Consider the following 8,204-nt stretch of genomic DNA (forward strand, 5'->3'; position numbering starts at 1 on the left):
TTTCTAAAGGAGAAAAGATTCATACTGCGGATGTGAAAAACGTTTTGAAGGACATGGGAATAGAGGTCACAAATAAGGAATTCAAAAAGCTGATGAAAACTCTACCAGTTTCTGGTGAGCATTTAAATGTATTCTAATCATTGATGCATGAGAATGTATTCATTAAGTAAGTATTTATTGAAAAGCTGCTGTGCATAACACTATCCTAAACCCAGGTGAATGAAGACCATGTTGATGCCCCTGGATCCCTGCCTCCTTAAAGAAACCAGCAAATTTTGGTTTTCAAGTTTCATAGTAGGAATTCTAATATTTTTTAACATTTTATGTCAGCTAGATTTTTTTTTAAGGCCCAGCTCTAGCATTTTTTTTTTAACATTTTATTAGGGGTTCATACAACTGTTATCCCAATCCATACACACATCAATTGTGTAAAGCGTATTTGTACATCATTTCTCAAAACATTTTCTCTAGCATTTTTAAAGACTCCCATTACCATTTCTATTATGGCAAAGGAAACAGAAACTTACCTAGTCAGAAGTACCATCACAGGAAAATGTCTCCTTGGGAGCAATCTATGAGCTAAGGGATAAGCTTAGGGGCTGTGGGTGGTGTCTGATTATGTGTTTTGCTGCTAACTGCAAAGTCAGCCATTTGAAACCGATCAATTTTAAAACATTTTCTTCTTTCTTGTACTCCTCAATATTAGTTCCCCATGCCCCCCACATACCCCTCCCCTATAATACTCCCAAAGCATTAATCCAGTTACTGTTTCTATAGACTTACCTATCCTTGATTTCATATACAGAAAAACATTAACAAGCAAAAAACTAACAAGAATAACAAGACAAGGCAGAATTACAGTGTCAGAAATACACAATGGCAATTTTACCCTGTCCTATAGGGTGGCGATGAGTCAGAACTGGCTCGATGGCAGTAAGAAGGGATATGCTGGAAGGGAAGAAAAAGAACAGGGGGAGGGAGGACAGATGGAGACAGAACAGAGTGCAGCCAAATTCGAAAAGAGAAAATGGGAAAGAGCTGTGTGGATTTCCGCACGGGAGCGCGTCACTGTCCGACAGCCCCCTGGTCTTCACTCCATCCAGTGGTTAGTCCTAAGTACCTTTGTCTCACTGAAGGCAAATTCGTAATTGTGGTAAATTTCCAAATGATCTCTTCCTGTAACTGTACACTTTTATTTTGATGAATTGCCAAAAATGCAATGAATTGTATTTTATCTTACAGCTGATAAAAGGGTATTTAAGAAAAATATAGTGGATGCTGTGAAATCTTTCAATGGTAAGTGCGAGAAAGGACCAATAAAATTTGAGATTATTTTAATTATTTATGGGAGTATATAAATAATTAGAAAATGATACTCACATAAAGTGATGCATTTGAAATGATGTATTTATTCAATAAGTATTCGAGTATTTTCTATGTGCTGGGTATTTGAAAATAATCTGGAATATTCACAGTAAAAAACAGAAAAAATAATGATAATCTATAATACCAAGTAACATGGGATTTTATTATTAATATTCTTTCTTATTACATTCTCTTTCATTATCATATATTTATGTATTTTACATTTAATCCTAAACGCTTAGTATACTGATTTTACCATGACATTTGAAAATATCCTATCTCATGGTTACGTCATCTGGTTGTGATATGTCATTCTTCTCTTGTTGAGCACTCAGATAGTGCTCTGAGTGTAATCGGTTTCCCCTTTCCAACCCCCCCTCCCTCTACCCTCCCAGAACAATAAGGCCCAAAACTCTTCATCTGTTTCACGTGCACCCAATGTACCTTCCATAAGGATCATGTTCATTTACACCCCCATAGATAGTGAGCTGGAGGAGCCCTGGTGGCACCTGGCTAAGCACTCTTAAACGAGCAGAAAGCATGGTCATTGGAATCCACCAGCAGCTTCACAGGAGAGTAAGACATGGTCACCTGTTCCCGTCAAGTTTACCCCCTAGAACGGCCTAGGATTGCTCAGCATCGGAATGATTCCACGTACCCAGCAATAACATACAGTCAATATGCCCTGTCAACAATTGATCTTTTTCACATTTTGTATCCTTGCTAACATTACTGATTAAAAATGGAATCTAACTATTACATCATTTATTATGATATCATATCTTTCAGTCTTTGAATTATTTTTCCCAGTCTTCTGTCTAATATTGTTATGGAGTCTGAGTATTTTTCCTATTTATTTAAATGGTATCTTTATAGATCTAGATATTGGCATATCTATAAGAATGAGGAACAATGGTGGCACAGTCGTAAAAACGCTCAACTACTAATCAAAAGGTTGGTAGTCTGAACCACCTGCTACACCTGAAGGATACAGCAGTCAGTGTCCATGGCTACTTCGGCCTTTTGAAACCCGATGATTTACTTCTCTTCTGTCTTATAAGGTCTCTGTCTGAGAATCAACTCAACAGCAACGGTTTGGTTTGGTTTGGCTTTTAACAGCAGTGGGTTTATAATAAATAGTTTCACAGTTAAGTGCTTTTTAATTTTATGTTATGTTTTACAACATGCTCTTAATTCACATTCCATATCACCTACAATGAATCCATTTAAAGTGCTCAGATTAATTATTTTATTATGTTCACAGAGTTGTGTAACTATCACCATAAACAATTTTAGAACATTTTTATTATACCAAAGAGAAATTCCACCTCCACTAGCACCATTCCCTATTTCCCCCTAACCCTCCCAGATCTAGGAAATGTCCAATCTACTTTCTGTCTGTTAAGTTGTATTTTGATATACTGCTATTTGCTATTTTTTACATACTTAATTATACTAGTAATTTTTTCTGTAATTTCTTTTCTCTTTGCATTTGCAAGAGTCCTTTATCTTCTATACAGCATATAAATAATAAAATGCACTGTTTTCTTTTTAAAAAAATCATTTTATTGGGGGCTCATACAACTCTTATCACAATCCATCCATACATCCATTGTGTCAAGCACATTTGCACATTTGTTGCCATCATCATTCTCAAAACATTTGCTTTCTACTTCAGCCCTTGGTGTTAGCTCCTCCTTTTTTCCCTCCCTCCCCACCCTTCCTCCCTCACGAACCCTTGATAATTTATAAAAAAATTTTTCATGTCTTATACTGATCCATGTCTCCTTTCACCCACTTTTATGTTGTCCATGCCCCTGGGAAGGGGTTATGTGTAGATCATTGTGATCGGTTCCCCATTCTTTTCTTTTTTATAAATTGTTTTATTTGGGGCTCTTGCAGCTCTTATAACAATCTATACATCAATTGTATCAAGCACATTTGTACATATGTTGCCATCATTATGTTCAAAACATTTTCTTTCTACTTGAGCTCTTGGTATCAGCTCCTCTTTTTTCCCCTCCCCTCCCCCACCTTCCCACCCTCATGCAAATGCACTTTTTTCTATGAAATCATTGTTTACACTTACTTAGCTCATCTAAAACATATATATTTGCTCTTTGTAATTTGTAATTGTAATTGTGATCATTAATCCTACTATACCTATGGTTTTCAGTTATTCTGTCTCATTAACTAGACTTTGTTATGTACAATTATATTTATGCAATAATGTATTGTTACTTTAGCAAGTTTCAAATCTTATTTTTTGACCAGTAGCATGATTTGGTTATCGTCTTTGTTTGTTTTCCCAGAGTTTCCACATTCTTTACCTCCCATCCCACAAAATTAACTTCTTCTAGAAGTTTAATTATGGGAGCATGTTCTGTTCCTAACTCCTATGAGAGTTTATGGTTTAATTTCTAGATAGGGGTTGATAATCTGCATTTTTCATTTTATGACATTGTTATCTACTTTTTCTTATCTTTATTAAGGAGGAAAGGCTAATGTCCGTGATCTGGAAAATGTTCTACGAAACACTGGGTTCAGACTTGAAGCAAAAGAAATTCAGGACTTGCAAAAGCACCTACCAAAGACTGGTGAGCATTTCAGATGCCCTCCTTCCGTAAATAATGACTGGTCTGCCCTGCAAACAGGGAGTAAAGACACGTTAGAGGAAGAAAAACTGGGGCAGGGATACTGTTTAAGAGACTCTTGCTAAGGTTTAGGTGATACAGGCCTTATCTAAGAGACCTCAGTGGGAATAGGTAGGGGAAGACTGAGTGGACACAGTACAAACCAGAGGTCTACTGTTTGTATGATTGCCACAAACCAGAGAAGAAAAGAAAAGGGGGAAGAAAAAAGCAAACAGCTGAAGGAACAGAATGAAGAGCAAGAGAATGCATTTAAAACAAAACTGGGGTTCTTATAGGACAAGGTGCCAGGCAACACTAAAAGTGTATTTCCTAGCTCTTCTTTTTTAATAATTTGATTTGTTGTTGTTGTTGTTGTTATTGAAAGGAGTACTGATGGTGCTGTAGTTCTCAGCTGTTAACCAAAAGGTCAATGGTTTGAACCGCCAGCTGCTCTCCACAAGAAAGATGGGCAGTTTGCTTTCATAGAGTTCAGCCTTGGCAACCCTATCTGGCCATTCTGTTCTGTCCTATAGGGTCCCTAAAGGGTCCCTATGAGTTGGCATCAACTCACTGTTGTGAATACTTGTATACAGAGCAAAACATACACCAATTCAACAGTTACTACATGTTTAATTCATGGCATTGAAAACATTCCTCAATTTGCAAACATTCTCACCCTCCTTTTCTGAATTGTCCTATTATTGGTATTAATCTTAAAGTGTCTTCAATCCATGAGACCATCTTTGGAGGTCTAAAACAATGCCTCTTAGTGTCCATAAGGGTACAGAAAATAATAAAGGAATAGAAAGATATAATAAAGGAAAATTTTAAAGATAAGTGTAATTAAAAAATAGGAAGATCAATAAAAGATGATGAGTAGGGGATGAGTAAAGGAAAGGACAGGACAGGATGCTATAAAGATGTATGCCTATAGACTGACTTGGTGTTGGATTACCCAAGAAGCAAGGTAAGCATGAGTTTACTTGTCCTTATTTACTACAGATTAGTAAGTAAGCACAAGTAAATCTATAGTTACCTTATTTATTTGGTGATTGGCCCCTGGGCTGAGTTGAAAGGAACCAAGACTGAAGGAAACGAGTGAAGGAGTCTCTTCTTTCATCACCAACACTCACTAACTGAGTTTGGTAACCAGCATTAGCATACAGGTCGCCAAGCATCTTGCCCAGCACAAAGTTCTCTATAAACAGCATGAAACTGAAGATTAGAACGAATATCTTTGACTAGGGCAGGAGCCCTGGTGGGGTAGCGAGTTATGTGGTGGATTGCTAACCACAAGATCAGCGATTCATGATGATGGCTACAAATGTGCTTGACGCAATGGATGTATGCATGGATTGTGATAAGAGTTGTACCAGCCCACAATAAAATGATTTTAAAAAATCAGTGATTCAAATCCACCAGCTGCTCTAAACCAGCAAGATGAGTCTTTCTGCTCCCATAAAGATTAGAGCCTCCAAAGACAGAGGCGCAATTCTGCCTTGTCTTACAGGGTCACTGTGCCTTGGAGTTGACTCAATGGCAGTGTGTGTGGACAAATGAGATCAGAGGATCCTTCATTACTCAAGGATCAAGGTCCTGACTTTATTAATACAATAAGTGCTCAGCTCCCTTTAATTTGATGTAAATTTGGCCTCACTTTGAACTGACTGTCCCAACTCCTACTTAAAACAAATTCATCACAGTCACCTTCTGCTGCGTGTACAACTTTAAATCCTCAAAATACTTCCCGCCTTTTCTTGCTCTAAAGTAAGGCTAAATGAGAACTGTTTGCTATTCTTCCAACTGAACTATAAATTTCATTTAAAAATAACACACTTTAGACCCTCATTAGTAAACCAGGGACTACCTGTATATTCTTTCTCTCATTGATTCAGTCAACAAACATTTACTGAATGCCAACAATGTGCCATCACTGTGTTGGTCTTGCTTTGTTTGTTTATCTCTCTGCAGTTGATTAGGGGTTCAAGGAAGAATCGAGACATAGAATCAGCCCTCAAGGAGTTTACAATCCAGAGAATTGCAAAACATTAAAAAACTGACAGTTTCAGGAGGAGGAGCTCCTCACCTGCATTTGGGTTAAGCAACAAGATTTTCAGATTTTTTGGCTCAGAACTCCTCATACTCTTAATTGAGAACACTAAAGAGCTCCTGCTTTTGTGAATTATATCTATCAATATTTATTGTACTGAGAATTTTAAAACATTTAATTCACATTTATTTATCAATATGGTTAAGAATATTGATATAAATGCATTACATGTTAAATAAAAAGCATTTATGAAAAATAACTATTTTCCCCAAAACAAGGCAAAATAATGAGTGAGAAGAGGAACATTGTTTTAGATTTTCATAAATCACTCACTGGCTAGCTGGGTTCATACATCTGATTCTGTATTCAATTTGAGATGCCTTGTCTTAGATGAAGTATGTAAATATGCTCTGACCTCATGCAAATATGAGCAATTTGAGAAGGAAGGATTTTTAATAACCTTTTCAGATAATTCTGAATATTCTTCATATTCCTCTAAAGCCAAAAAGTGGTATTTTTTCTGAAGTTTACTTGTAGTGTAGGATCAGTACTTGTATTAATGAACTTTTCATACTTAGCTACAATAAAGTTCATTGGTATGTTTCAGTGGTTCTCAACCTTCCTAATGCCTCGACCCCTTAATAAAGTTCCTCATGTTGTGGTGACCCGCCCCCCCAACCATAAAATTATTTTTGTTGCTACTTCATAACTGTAATTTTGCTACTGTTATGAATTGGGCGACCCCTGTGAAAGAGTCATTCAACCCCCAAAGGGGTCACAACCCACAGGTTGAGAACCGCTGGTTTATTTCATACTGTCATATTTTACCCATATGTCATTTTTATAACATCATGCTTTGATCATTTGGAAAATATTAGTCCACTGAGTTATATAGATTATCAAGTATCACATTATATAATATCAAGCAGTCATATTTTTACATATTATCACCAAAAGAGCCACAGGAAATGTTAAGTCACAGTGCAGCTATAAGGCCTCCAAAATTCTCATTTTTGTTTGCAAGCTTTAGCTCTATCATTAAAGCATCTTCTGTCAGTTGTTGTTTTTTTTCATTACAGGCTCATTTTGTTTGACTTCAAGGTATCTCTCAAACAACTAAGTCTGAATACTACAACTTATCCATCAGTCATTTTCTCAAGTGAAAATGATATTCTGAGGGAGAGGGGAGGGGAGTGGGAGGGGGAAAAATGAGGATCTGATACCAAGGGCTCAAGCAGAAAACAAATGTTTTGAGAATGATGATGGCAACAAATGTACAAATGTGCTTGACACAATGGATGGATGAATGAATGTATGCATTGTGATAGAGTTGTACGAGCCCCCAATAAAATGTTTGGGGGGAAAAAGAAAGAAAGAAAGAAAGAAAGAAAGAAAGAAAGAAAGAAAGAAAGAAGGAAGGAAGGAAGGAAGGAAGGAAATAAATTACCTTCTCAGGAAAGCTGTAGCTTGGAATAGAAATGGCCTGCCCAAGATGCCCTTGGGAGAAAGGAATGCTCATCTCCTTTTGCCCTCCTTTGGCAGCCTACGTAGAAAAAAAAGAAAGAAAGAAAGAAAATGATATTCCAAGAAAAAGCAGCTAGCTTGCTCACAACTCTATCCCACACACACTGTTCCTCAAGAAATCACTGTATATTAGTGTGGAGCCAATGTGTTTATGCATACTTCCTTCTCACTGCAATACAGAGCATACTAAAAATATGTACAATCAAGGATTGAGAGTGAATAAAACTAATGCCTTTTGCATTCTTATCAAGAATAGTCACTGCATTTGGGCACTCTGAAGAACACAGTAACTGCTTATACAGTATATTGCTGCTGACTTGGGTAATGCAAAGACACCGGCAGTCTTACCCACCATTGGTTTTGTGCCATCAGTATCAATGCTGTGGGGAAAAGTCAAGAGGTAACTCAGAGGTCCATGCCCCACACTTTGAGAACCTCCTTTCTAACCTGACCCAGCCATCTCACTACAGAGAATTCTGTCTGAAAGGAAGAGAGGTCTACAGAATGGAGTGGTTTTAAACTTTTTTTAAAAAAGTAAACAAATAAAGCTTCAATCACCGTAACGCTATAAAGATTTTTAACCTTGTAATCCTACATTACAAGCCAAACAGCTTATGGAAGAAAAAAGACGT

The sequence above is a fragment of the Echinops telfairi genome, unplaced genomic scaffold (assembly GCF_000313985.2).
Source record: "Echinops telfairi isolate 266 unplaced genomic scaffold, ASM31398v2 ScPeMD7_7458;HRSCAF=8496, whole genome shotgun sequence".
NCBI classification, from domain to species: Eukaryota; Metazoa; Chordata; class Mammalia; order Afrosoricida; family Tenrecidae; genus Echinops; species Echinops telfairi.